Raw genomic sequence first — 14,803 nt, 5'->3', positions numbered from 1 at the left:
AATCGAATCGAAAATAATCGAATCAAATATAAAATAATCAAATTGAAAACAATCGAATCTAATCGAAAATAACCGAATCGAAAATGATCGAATCGAATCGAAAATAATCTAACCGAATCCAATCGAATCGAATAGAAAATAATCGAATCAAATCGAATCGAATCGAAAAAAATCACACCAAATCAAAAATAATTGAATCGAATCGAATTGTATCGAACATAATCGAATCGAATCGAACCGAATCGAATAAAAAATAATCGAATCGCATCGAGGTGAAAATAATCAAATCGAATCGAATCAAATCGAAAATAATCGAATCGAAAATAATCGAATCGGGATCCCTGGGTGGCGCAGCGGTTTAGCGCCTGCCTTTGGCCCAGGGCGCGATCCTGGAGACCCGGGATCGAATCCCAAGTCAGGCTCCCGGTGCATGGAGCCTGCTTCTCCCTCTGCCTGTGCCTCTGCCTCTCTCTCTCTCTCTCTCTCTCTCTCTGTGTGACTATCATAAATAAATTTAAAAAAAAGAAAATAATCGAATCGATTCGAATGGAAAATAATCAAATCCAATCGAAAAGAATCGATTCGAATCGAAAATAATCGAATAGAATCGAAAATAATTGAATCGAATCCGTTCCAATCGAATCGAAAATAATCGAATCTAATCGAATCGAAAATAATCAAATCGAATCAAAATTATTCAAATTGAATCGAATCGGAAATAATCGAATCGAATGGAAAATAATCGAATCGAATCGAATCGAATCGAATTGAAACGAATAGATTCGAAAATAATCGATTCACATCGAATCGAATCGAAAATAATGGAAATGAATAGAATCGAAAAGAATCGAATCGAATCGAAAATAATCTAAACGAATCAAAAATAATCGAATCGGATCGAAAAGATCGAATCGAAACGAATCGAATCGAAAATATTCGAATCGAATCGAATTGAACCTAATAGAATTTAAAATTATCGAATCGAAAATAATCTAATCAAATCGATCGAAAATAATTGAATCGAATCGAATCGAATTGAAAATAATTGATTCGCATCGAATCGAATCGGAAATTACCGAATTGAATTGAATTGAAAATAATCGAATTGAATCAAAAATAATCGAATCGAATCGAAAATGATCGAATCGAATAGAAAAGAATGGAATCGAAAATAAGTGAATCAATTCGAACCAAAAATAATCGAATATAATCGAAAATATTGAAATCAAATCGAAAATAATTGAAACAAATCAAATAATTGAATCGAATCGAATCGAATCGAATCGAATTGAAAATAATCAAATTGAGGGCAGCCCGGGTGGCTCAGTGGTTTAGCGCTGCCTTCAGCCCGGGGTGCGATGCTGGAGACCCGGGATCGAGTCCCACGTCAGGCTCCCTGCATGGAGCCTGCTTCTCCCTCTGCCTGTGTCTCTGCCTCTCTCTCTGTCTCTGTGTCTCTTGCGAATAAATAAATAAAATCTTAAAAAAAAAGAAAATAATCAAATCGAATCGAATCAAATATAATCGATTCGCATCGTATCGATTGAAAATAATAGAATCGATTTGAATCAAAAATAATTGAATCGAATAAAAAATAATAGAATCGAATCGACAATAATTGAATAGAAAGAATAGAATCGATTTGAAAAGAATCAAATCGAATCGAATTGAATAGAATTGAAAATAATCGAATCGAATCGAAAATAATCAAATCGAATCCAAAATAATGGAATCGAAAAGAACCGAATCAATTCGAATCGAAAATAATCGAATCGAAAAGAATTAAATCGAATCGAAAATAATCGAATCGAATCGAATTGAACTGAATTGAAAATAATAGAATCGAATAGAAAATAATCGAATCTAATCGAAAAGAAATCGAATTGAAAAGAATCGACTCGAAATTAGTCGATTCGTATTGAATGTAATCGAAAATAATCGAATTGAATTGAAACGAAAATAATCAAATCGAATTGAAAATAAAAGAACCGAATCGAAAATAATCGAATCGAAAAGAATCAAAAGGATTCGAATCGAAAATAATCGAATCGAATCAAAGAGAATCGAAAATAATCGAATCAAATTGAATCAAAAATAATCGAATCGAATCAAATTGAAACGAAAATAATCGAATCGAATCGAATCGAATCGAATTGAATCAAAAACAATCGAATCGAATGGAATCGAATATAATTGAAAAGAATCGAATTGAATTGAAAAGAAAATAATGGAATCGAATCGAATAGAATAGAAATTTGAATTGAATCGAATCGAATCGAAAATGAATCGAATCAAATCGAATCAAAAATAATTGAATCGAATCGAATCGAATTGAAAATAATCGAATCAAATAGAAAATAATCGATTCGCATCGAATCGAATCGAAAATAATAGAATCGAATTGAATGGAAAATAATCGAATCGAATCAATAATAAGCGAATTGAATCGAAAAGAATTGAATCGAAAAGAATCGAATCGAAAATAATCGAATCAAATCCATTCAAATCGAATCGAAAATAATCGAATCGAATCGAAAATATTCGAATCGAATCGAATCGAAAATAATCGAATCAAATCCATTCAAATCGAATCGAAAATAATCGAATCGAATCGAAAATATTCAAATCGAATCGAATCGAAAATAATCGAATCAAATCGAATTGAATCGAAAACAATTGAAATGAATCAAATCGAATCGAAAATATCCAATCAAATCGAATCAAATCAAATAAAAAATAATCGAATCGAATCGAATTGAAAATAATCTAATCAAATCAAATTGAATCGAAAATAATCGAATCAAATGGAATCGAATCAAATCGAAAAGAATCAAATAGAATTGAATCGAAAATAATGGATTCGAATAGAATAGAATAGAATAGAATAGAATCGAAAATAATCGAAACGAATTGAAAATAATCGAATCGACTCGAACCGAATCGAAAATAATGGAACCAAATCGAATCAAATTGAATCGAAAATAATTAAATCGAATCGAACCGAATTGAATCGAAAATAATCGAATTGAATTGAATCAAATCAAAAATAATCTAATCGAATCAAATCGAAAATAATCGAATCAAATCAAATCCAAAATTATCGAATCGAATAGAAAATAATTGAATGAAAATGAATTGAATCGAAAATAATCGAATCGAAAAAATAGAACCGAATCAAAAATAATCAAATTGAATTAAAAGTAATCGAATCGAATTGAAAAGAATTCATTATAATCAAATCGAATCCAATCGAATTGAAACGAATATAATTGAATAGAATTCAATTGAAAATAATCGAATTGAATTGAATTGAAAATAATCGAATTGAATGGAATCAAATAAAAAATCAAATTGAATCGAATCGTATCGAATATAATCCACACGAATCAATCGAATCGAAAGCAATCAAATAGAATGGAATCGAAAACAATCGAATCAAATCGAAAAGTATCAAATCGAATCGAAAATATCGAATCAAATCGAATCAAATCAAAAATAATCGAACCGAATCGAATCAAAAATAATTGAATTGAATTGAATCGAATCGAAAATATCCATTCGTATCAAATCGTATCGAATCGAAATAATCAAATTGAATTGAATCCAAAAATCAAATCGAATAAAAAATAATCGAAATGAATCTAAAATAATCGAATCGAAAAGAATGGAATCGGTTGGAATGAAAAATAATCGAAACGCATCGAAAAGAATCGAAACACATCAAAAAGAATTGAATCAAATCGAAAATAATCGAATTGAATCGAATCAAATAAAAAATAATCGAATTGAATCAAATCGAATCGAAAATAATCGAATCGAATCGAAAATAATCAAATCGAATTGAATCGAATCAAATCGAATCAAATTAAAACGAATCGATTTGAAAATAATCGATTCACATCAAATCGAATCGAAAATAATGGAAACGAATAGAATCGAAAATAACCAAATCAAATCGAATTGAATAAAAATAATCGAATCGAATCTAAAAGAATCGAATCAAAAAGAATCGAGTCGATTCGAATCAAAAATATTGAATCGAATTGAAAAGATTGGAATCGAAAAGAATCAATTCGAATTGAAAATAATCAAATCGAATTGAAAGGATTCGAATCGAATTGAAAAGAATTGAATCGAATCGAAAGAATCTAATCGAATCGAATCTAATCAAATCAAAATAATCGATTCGCATCGAATCCAATCGGAAATAATTGAATTGAATTGAAATGAAAATAATCGCATCAAATTGAAAAGAATCTAATCTAATCGAAAATAATCTAAACGAATCCAATCGAATCAAATCGAAATTAATCGAATCGAAATGAATAAAATCGAAAATAATAGAACCAAATCGAACTGAATTGAATCTAAAATAATCGAATCTAATCGAACCAATTGAATCAAAAATAATCGAATCGAATCGAACCAAATTGATTCGAAAATAATCGAACCGAATCGAATCGAAAATAATCGAATCGAATTGAAAAGAAACTAATCGAATCAAAAATAATCGCATCGTATCGAGATTGATCGAATCGAATCAAATCAAATCGAATTGAAAATAATCGAATTGAATCAAGAATAATCGCATCGAATTGAATTGAATCGAAAATAATCGATTCACATCAAATCGAATCGAAAATAATCCAATCGAATTGAATCAAAAATAATCAAATCGAATAGAAAATAATCCAAATGAAAAGAATAGAATAGATTTGAATCAAAAATAATCGAATCGAATCAAAAATAATCGAATCAAATCGAAAAGAATCGAATCGAATCAAATCCCTAACCCTAACCCCTAACCCCTAACACTAAACCTATCCTAGCCCTAACCCTTAACCCTAACCCTAACCGTAAGCCTTACCCTAACCCTAACCCCTAAACCCTAACCCTAACCCTACCCAAACCCTAACCCCTAACACTAACCTTAACCCCTAACCATAACCATAACACTAACACTAACCCTAACCCCTAAACCCTAACCCTAAACCTAACCCTAACCTTAACCCTTACCTAACCCTTAACCCTAACCCTAACCCTAAACCTAACCCTAACCCTAACTCCTAACCCTAACTCTAACCCTAAACACTCACTCTAACCCTAACCCTAACCCTAAACCTAACATTAACCCTAACCCTAACTCCTAACCAGCAACCCTAAGCCCTAACACTAACCCTTAACCCTAACCCTAACCCTAATCCTAACACTAACCCAAACCCTACCCTAACCTTAACCCCTAACCTTAACCCTAACCCTAACACTAACACTAACCCTAACACCTAACCCCTAACCTTAACCTTAACCCTAACCCCGACCCCCTAACTCTTTTTTTATAAATTTTTCTTAATTTTAATTTTTATTTATTTATGATAGTCACAGAGAGAGAGAGAGAGAGGCAGAGACACAGGCAGAGGGAGAAGCAGGCTCCATGCACCGGGAGCCCGATGTGGGATTCGATCCCGGGTCTCCAGGATCGCGCCCTGGGCCAAAGGCAGGCACCAAACCGCTGCGCCACCCAGGGATCCCCCCGACCCCCTAACTCTTAACCCTAACCCTAACCCTAACCCTTAACACTAACCCTTAACCCTACCCCTACCCCTAACCCCTGAACCTAAACCTAACCCTATCCCTAACCCTTAAACCTAACACTTAACCCTAACCCTAACCCTAAACCTAACCCTAACCCCTAACCTTAACCCAAACCCCTCACCCTAACCCTAACCCTAACACTAACCCTAACCCCTAACCCTAACCCAAACCCTAACCCGAACCCCTAACCCGTACCCTAACCCCTAACCCGTACCCTAACCCTAACCCGTACCCTAACCCTAACCCGAACCCCTAACCCGTACCCTAACCCGTACCCTAACCCCTAACCCGTACCCTAACCCTAACCCTAACCCTAACCCCTAACTCTAACCCTAATCCGTACCCTAACCCTAACCCTAACCCTAACCACTAACCCGTACCCTAACCCGTACCCTAACCCGTATCCTAACCCTAACCCCTAACCCTAACCCTAACCTGTACCCTAATCCCTAACCCGTACCCTAACACCTAACCTGTACCCTAAACCTAGCCCTAACCCCTAGCCCAAACCCTAACCCATAACCCTAACCCTGCCTTCACCCCTTACCCTAAACTCTAACCCCATCCCCCACTCTATCTCTAACCGTATTCCCTCCCTCTATTCCCTAACCCTAAACCCTATAACCTATCAGTAACATTACCCTAATCCAGACCCTAAGTCAATTTCCTAGTCCCTAATACCTTACTTTAACTCCTACCTCTTGACCCTTACCCCATCCCTCACCCTCACCAGTAACTCGTATGCATAACCATGATCACTAACCCATAACATCTAACCTAACCTTAACCACCTATTGCTCACCCTAAACCCTAACCCTATCTCAATTCTCCCCATTCACTTACCTTGTCGTTCTGAGTAGCCCTGCTGAGGTGGATGTGACTCTGAACAGCGCCTCCAGGGTCCTCCAGCGGGTCCTGAGGAAGCCGGGCTCCTGTCATGGCGGACGCGGCCCCATGTGCTCCTGAGTCATAGACAGCGGGTCCTGAGGACGAGAGGGGTCCTGTCACTGTGGATTATGCGTCACATCCTCCAGAAGCCTCCCCGCGGGTCCTGAGAAGGCCGGGGCTCCTGTCAGCGTAGACGCTGCCCAACGTCATCCCGAAGACTCACTGCAGGTCCTGAGGAGGCTGGGGTTCCTGTCCCCGTGGACACAGCCCCACGTCATCCCGAAAACTCACCGTGGGTCCTAAGGAGGCCGGGGATCCTGTCAGGGAGGACGCGGCCCCACATCTTCCTGAAGTCTCACCGCGGGTCCTGAGGAGACCAGGCTCCTGTCAGTGAGGACGGGGCTCCACATCCTCTGGAAGCCTCACCGCGAGTCCTGAGGAGGCCAGGGCTCCTGTCACCGTGGAGGCAGCCCTACATGGTCCTGAAGCCTACCCGCGGGTACTGAGGAGGCCGGGGCTCCTGTCAGCGTGGACGCGGCCCCACGTCCTCCTCAGGCCTCCAGAGCGCAGAGGGGCTCCTGTTACTGTTGGCGGACGAGGCCTACTGCGCATGTGCGCCCTTGACCCGGGCCTGGGTTCGGGCGCCCCCTGCGGGATGCTCAGGAGCTGAAGGAGGCCGTGCAGGAGGCGGCGTCCCCGTGCCCAGGGCCGGACCTGCCTCCTTCCAGGCTCCAGCTGAGACCTATGAGCTTCAGAAACGTCGCGCTGAAATGGAGCCCAACACCCGGCTTCCCCAGAAATACTTAAGGACAATGAATTGGAGCCCACAGGATGCGAAATGAAATGTGGACCAAACTTTTACCACGTCCGCCAAGACTCACTCAACCCTCTTCCACTGTGGGCTGGACCGCGGGCTAGTGCAGCCGCCCTGGAAACAGTCAGGAGGCTCCTCAGGAAGTTACCGATAGACTTGCCCTGCGACCGGCAGGTGCACGGCCTGGAGCTCACTCCGAAGATACAGATGCAATGAAATGCCGGGACACCTGCGCCCCAATGTCTACAGCAGCCGGGTCCACAGTAGCCACACTGTGGGAGGAGCCTCGGTGCCTTCAGACAGATGATGGATAAAGAGGATGGGAGATAGATGATGGTCATAGAGAGAGGAATGGTACTGAGCTATCAAAGAGAAGGAAATCTTGCCATTTGCAATGACGCGGATAGAACTAGAGGGATCATGTTAAGTGAAATAAGTCAGTCAGGAAAGAGAATGACCGTGTGGTGTCATTCATAGGTGGAATTAAAGAAGCAAAGCAGATGAACTACTGTGAAGGGAAGGAAAGACAAATAAGATGAAAACAGATGCAGGAAATACAGACTCTTAATCATAGGAAACAAACTGAAGATCGCTGGAGGGGAGGGGGGGAGGGGTTAACGGGGGATGGGCACGAAGGAGGGCAGGTGATATCACGAGCACTGCTGTTCTCTCCAACTGGTGAATCCCTGAATTCTACCTCTGAAAGTAGAATTATACTTTCGTTATAACGAAAACACTATACGTTAAATCATTGGGTTTAAATTAAATTAAGTTAAAAAATATCAGTTGTATCAGAGCACATTTCCTTCTGGACTCTCTGTTCTGCTCCTTCAGCTTATGCTGGAACCACCCCCTGTGGGTCTAAGTAGGTGCCACGCCTCGTTCATGGCCCAACCCAGGGCTAGAACTCAGGACCCCGAGATCAGGACCGGAGGGGAGGTCAGGAGTCGGATGCTTAACCGACAGAGCCAGCCGGGGGTCCGAGAACCACACTGCTTTATCCTGTGTCTCTGTGACATCGTTTGAAATAGGAAAGTGCTGCGTCCCACTCTATCCTGCTTTTCCAATACTGATTTGCTGTCCGGGGTCATTTGTGGGGGCTGACGGATGTTAGGTTTTTTTTTTTTTTTTTCCTATTTCTAGGATCTACCACCATGATTTTGATAGGAATGACATTGAAACCGAGGGTGGCTTCAGGAACTGCGGACATTTTCACAAGATGAGGCTCCCACCCCACGAGCCCAGGACGACCTCCCAGAGCCTGGTACGGCTCAGTGCACAAGTCTTGTGCTCCTTTGGTTCAGTCTCATTATTTATTCTCTGTGATGCTCCTGAGAAGGGAGTCACGTCCTTCATTTCCTTCCTGAGTGCTCATTGTCGGGACACAGCAAGGCTACTGAGCTCTGTAGGTTCAGTTGGTGTCCCGTGAATTTACTGAATTCAATCATTAGTTCTAACAGGTTTTGGTGTGGGCTCTCGGGTTTCCTGTTTCTAGTACCGAGTCTTCAGCAAGTAGGGACAGTGTGACGTCCCTCTTCCAGGTGTGAAACCTTTGCTGTTTCCTGTCTGTTGACTACATTAGGACTTCCAGTGCTGAGAGGGGACCTCCTTGGCTTGTTCCTACTCTTAGGGGAGATGATTTCAGGTTTTCACCCTTGAAGATGATGTCAGCTTCCTAGCGGCCTTTATTCTGTTGATAGACATTTCCTCAAAACCCACTATGCTTTTGATGCTGTATTTTGTCAAATGTTTTTTCTGCAACTCTTGAGAGGATTGTATGCTTTTTGTCCTTTCTCTCGTTTTTCTTTTTTTTAAGATTTTATTTATATATCCTTGAGAGACACAGAGACACAGAGAGAGAAAGGCAGAGACACTGGCAGAGGGAGAAGGCGGCTCCATGTAGGGAACCCGACGTGGGATTCGATCCCAGGACTCCAGGATCACGCCCTGGGCTGAAGGCAGGCGCTAAACCGCTGAACCACCCGGGGCTGCCCCACGTCCTTTCTCTGGTTAATGTGATGGATCCTGCTGACTGATGGACAGAGGGGCCGTGGGTAGGACACGGGCGACATAGATGAACAATAGTAACAGCTATAAACGTCTGGTTCGTAAATAAAATAAGTCACAGAAATTTAGAAAATACAGCCTAGGGAATAGTCAGTACTGTTGTGACAACTTTGTACGGGGACAGATGGTGACGCCGCTTCTCGTGGGGGAAGCTGAGTAAGGCACAGAATTGTCAAGTCACTAGTTGTAGCCGTGAAACTACTGTCACATTGTGTGTTGACTGTACTTCAGTAAATATCAAGGAAAAGGGGTTTCTGGTAGGACTCCCGGTGGGTCCGTGAAAGGCATTTACACGGTCGTTACACACACGAAGGCACCTCTGCAGAGGGGATAAAGATGCTCACGTGTCTTCATGTTAATTTTTAGAAAATTTACTTGAGAGAGGGTGTGGTAGGGAGGGGCAGAGGGAGAGGGGGAACCTGGAGCGGACTCCTCACCCAACGGAGCCCGAGCCCCACGCGAGGCTCCATGCCACAACCTCGAGATCCTGACCTGAGCCAAATTAAAGAGTAGACGTGGAACCGACTGAAACCACCCAGGAGCCCCTCAAATGTTAAGTGTGACCCCATGCTGTGAACTCTGGGGGTCGGGGGGACATCTGTGACCCCCAGTCTGCCTAGAATGGTGGGAGGCCTGCAGGGCCCAAGGATGGGAACTGAGGATGTGGGAGGGTGCCTGCATCCCCTTCCCACCTGGTGTGGGGACAGGACCCTCCCCCAGGACCCTCGGCCTTCAGGGTGAAGGGCTAAGTGCTGATTGGACCCCGCCTGCCCACAGTGATGATGCGGGACCCCACTGTGGGCGGAAATGTGCAGCCCCCGGGTTCCACCGCTGCCTGGCGCTCACTGTGCTTCTGCAGACCTTCGGAAGCACTCGTGCTTTGGATCTGGCTCACAGCGACCCGACTCTCCTGCTCTCCCCAGTAGCCTCAGTACTCCCACTCTCCTCAGTACCCCCACTCTCCCCAGTATCCCCACTCTCCCCAGTACTCACACTCACCCCAGTACCCCAACTCTCCCACTCTCCCCAGTACTCCCACTCTCCCCAGTACCCCAACTCTCCCCAGTACCCCAGAACTCCCACTCTCCCCAGTTCCCCAACTCTCCCACTCTCCCCAGTACACGGTGCATAAAGAGGAGGCACTCACACAGTGACAGGTCACAGGTGAGTGGCCCCTGATGCCTGCTCCCCGTGGACCACTCTGGGTCTGTGTGTCTGGGTGGGGGCGTTGGCCTCCTGGGCTGGGGTCCAAAACACCCCGACCCCAATGAGATGACCTTGAGCAGCTCCTGCAGCCCTTCCACAGCCCCACGGGGTGAGGGCGGCCCCCCTAAGGCCCTGTCCAGGGAAGGAGGCTGCAGTCGGAGTTCGGCAGCTCCCCCGGGACCCCCGCTCCCCTGTAAGGCCTGTGCTATGCAGGGAGACACAATACGTGACCTTTCCAGCCCGTCCTAGATGCAAGGACCCCCGACAGGGATGACACCCACCCCCGCCCCACTCTGTGGTGAGGGGAGGACGGTCAGGGCCTGCTGGGTCCCCCTGACCGGTGAGCAGGCTTGCTCTTCACGCACTGGAGTGCGGGCAGAGTCCCTCGTGCTCCCCCCAGACCCCCCCTCAGGCTATTCACGCATCATTGCCCTCAGGGTGGGGAGTTTGGTCGCACTCTTGCTGGCATCAGGTTTTAATTTTGATGAAGTCTAGTCCGTTGCTTTCTCCCCTCGAGTCGTTGTGCTTGTGGAATCTAAGAGAAACCTTCGATATCCCCTGGGCTGGAGACATCACCCCGAGCATCAGATCGGCAGTTCGCCAGAGCCTCCTGGGTCCCCCGCCCGTGTGCTCCTGGATACCGGGTGGGGAGCGCTCTGTGATCCCAGCGTGAAGGCGTGTCCTGGGACAGTGGCTGGGAAGGTGGACTGTAGGTGGGCGAGTGACAGACAGGCAGTGAGGGCCCATGTGTGATGTTCCAGCCAAGCCTGTGCCCCTCAGGGCTATGGGGTTGTCTCCGGCTCCGGTCAGACGGAGGGGGACCTGCCCACGGGGAGCACCCGGACGCATGTGTCCTCGGAAGGTTTTCATGTGCCGTCATTCTTGGATGTGTTTGGATTGCAGCACCATGCAGGAGGACTCGGAGAACCTACTGGCCTTGGGAAGGGCCAATATCGTGGCCCAGTACCATCAGGTGAGGCCCAGAAGGGACCATAGACAATACACACCCACGACAAGGGAGACCATACCTGCAAGGCAGGGGAGGCCCAGGAGAGGATCAGAGCCAAGGATGAGTCAGGTCAGCCCAGACAAGGACCATAGTCACCAGGAACAACTGAGACCTTGGGGATGGTACTGGTGTCAGTAGCAACTAAGGGTCCATCCTGGATGTTAGTCATTGGTAGCTGAGGAGCCCAGTCACCAGGTACAGTGAGGCCTGAGTGGGGACCACAGTCACCAGGTCCAGATGAAGTCCACAGCTACCATGTCCAGGTGAGGCCCAGGTGGGGACCAGAGTCACCAGGTCCAGGTGAGGTGAAGGTGGAGACCACAGTCACCAGGTCCCGGTGAAGCCAAGGTGGGGACTACAGTAGCCAGGTCCACATGAGGCCCAGATGGGGACCAGAGTCGCTAGGCTCAGGTGAGGCCCAGTTGGGGACTAGAGTCACCAGGTCTGGGTGAGGCCCAGGTGGGAACCACAGTCACCAGGTCCAAGTGAGGCCCAGGTGGGAACCGCCTTGATAGAAATGCGAACTCTTCTCATTGTAGCGTTCCAACTCTCTTTAAATCTCAGGCCGAATTCATAAGTTTTCAGGATGATTTGAAAGTTAGCTAGGTAATTTGGTGGGGACAGGTGACTTGGGGACCCTACTCTTCGACTGTCTTGCCCTTCTGACAGGAATATTTTTAGCAGTGAACAGTAAAGTCTGTTTATTAAAAGTTGTTATTGATTTGTGCAAACAAATTTCTGTAGGCTTAAAGCAACTGTGAATCACACATATCCACACTGGCTAGAAAAATTTTTTAACCTGAGTTTCTAGATCATTTTCATTATGTGAGTGATTTCTTTCTAAAACTAATTACCAAAGGAAGTAGGGCAATGTGACAAGAGAAATAGCCAAACAACATGAGAAAAAAGAAACAAACATATGGTTCTTGGTTTTTCTCTTGCTGATATGAGATCATGATTGACTTGTTGTTTTACGGGTGTTGAACCAGCCTTGTGTCCCAGGGATAAATCCTACTTGGTCACGGTGAATAATTTTCTTAATGTACTGTTGGATCCTATTGGCCAGTATCTTGTTGAGAATTTTTGCATCCATGTTCATCAGGGATATTGGTCTGTAATTCTCCTTTTTGGTGGGGTCTTTGTCTGGTTTTGGAATTAAGGTGATGCTGGCCTCATAGAACGAATTTGGAAGTACTCCATCTCTTTCTATCTTTCCAAACAGCTTTAGGAGAATAGGTATGATTTCTTCTTTAAACGTTTGATAGAATTCCCCTGGGAAGCCATCTGGCCCTGGACTCTTGTGTCTTGGGAGGTTTTTGATGACTGCTTCAATTTCAGCCCTGGTTATTGGCCTGTTCAGGTTTTCTATTTCTTCCTGTTCCAGTTTTGGTAGTTTGTGGCTTTCCAGGAATGCGTCCATTTCTTCTAGATTGCCTAATTTATTGGCGTATAGCTGTTCATAATATGTTTTTAAAATCGTTTGTATTTCCTTGGTGTTGGTAGTGATCTCTCCTTTCTCATTCATGATTTTAGAACCATATGATCCTCTCATTGGATGCAGAGAAAGCATTTGACAAAATACAGCATCCATTCCTGATCAAAACTCTTCAGAGTGTAGGGATAGAGGGAACATTCCTCGACATCTTAAAAGCCATCTATGAAAAGCCCACAGCAAATATCATTCTCAATGGGGAAGCACTGGGAGCCTTTCCCCTAAGATCAGGAACAAGACAGGGATGTCCACTCTCACCACTGGTATTCAACATAGTACTGGAAGTCCTAGCCTCAGCAATCAGACAACAAAAAGACATTAAAGGCATTCAAATTGGCAAAGAAGAAGTCAAACTCTCCCTCTTCGCCAATGACATGATACTCTACATAGAAAACCCAAAAGTCTCCACCCCAAGATTGCTAGAACTCATACAGCAATTCGGTAGCGTGGCAGGATACAAAATCAATGCCCAGAAGTCAGTGGCATTTCTATACACTAACAATGAGACTGAAGAAAGAGAAATTAAGGAGTCAATCCCATTTACAATTGCACCCAAAAGCATAAGATACCTAGGAATAAACCTAACCAAAGATGTAAAGGATCTATACCCTCAAAACTAGAGAACACTTCTGAAAGAAATTGAGGAAGACACAAAGAGATGGAAAAATATTCCATGCTCATGGATTGGCAGAATTAATATTGTGAAAATGTCAATGTTACCCAGGGCAATATACACGTTTAATGCAATCCCTATCAAAATACCATGGACTTTCTTCAGAGAGTTAGAACAAATTATTTTAAGATTTGTGTGGAATCAGAAAAGACCCCGAATAGCCAGGGGAATTTTAAAAAAGAAAACCATATCTGGGGGCATCACAATGCCAGATTTCAGGTTGTACTACAAAGCTGTGGTCATCAAGACAGTGTGGTACTGGCACAAAAACAGACACATAGATCAGTAGAACAGAATAGAGAATCCAGAAGTGGACCCTGAACTTTATGGTCAACTAATATTCGATAAAGGAGGAAAGACTATCCATTGGAAGAAAGACAGTCTCTTCAATAAATGGTGCTGGGAAAATTGGACATCCACATGCAGAAGAATGAAACTAGACCACTCTCTTTCACCATACACAAAGATAAACTCAAAATGGATGAAAGATCTAAATGTGAGACAAGATTCCATCAAAATCCTAGAGAAGAACACAGGCAACACCCTTTTTGAACTCGGCCATAGTAACTTCTTGCAAGATACATCCACGAAGGCAAAAGAAACAAAAGCAAATATGAACTATTGGGACTTCATCAAGATAAGAAGCTTTTGCACAGCAAAGGATACAGTCAACAAAACTAAAAGACAACCTACAGAATGGGAGAAGACATTTGCAAATGACATATCAGATAAAGGGCTAGTTTCCAAGATCTATAAAGAACTTATTAAACTCAACACCAAAGAAACAAACAATCCAATCATGAAATGGGCAAAAGACATGAACAGAAATCTCACAGAGGAAGACATAGACATGGCCAACATGCACATGAGAAAATCTCTGCATCACTTGCCATCAGGGAAATACAAATCAAAACCACAATGTGATACCACCTCACACCAGTGAGAATGGGGAAAATTAACAAGGCAGGAAACAACAAATGTTGGAGAGATGCAGAGAAAAGGGAACCCTCATACACTGTTGGTGGGAATGTGAACTAGTGCAGCCACTCTGGAAAACTGTGT

The 14,803-nt window shown here is 43.5% G+C and overlaps 1 pseudogene; it reads right to left on the bottom strand.

Moving 5' to 3' along the window:
* Positions 1-6,758, bottom strand: part of LOC119878994 — a 33,591-nt pseudogene extending 26,833 nt beyond the window's left edge.
* Between the last annotated feature and the right edge of the window lie 8,045 nt (positions 6,759-14,803).

Source organism: Canis lupus, unplaced genomic scaffold (genome assembly GCF_011100685.1).
Source record: "Canis lupus familiaris isolate Mischka breed German Shepherd unplaced genomic scaffold, alternate assembly UU_Cfam_GSD_1.0 chrUn_S2197H2397, whole genome shotgun sequence".
Taxonomy (NCBI): Eukaryota; Metazoa; Chordata; class Mammalia; order Carnivora; family Canidae; genus Canis; species Canis lupus.
This window is presented reverse-complemented; position numbering and strand designations above follow the sequence as displayed.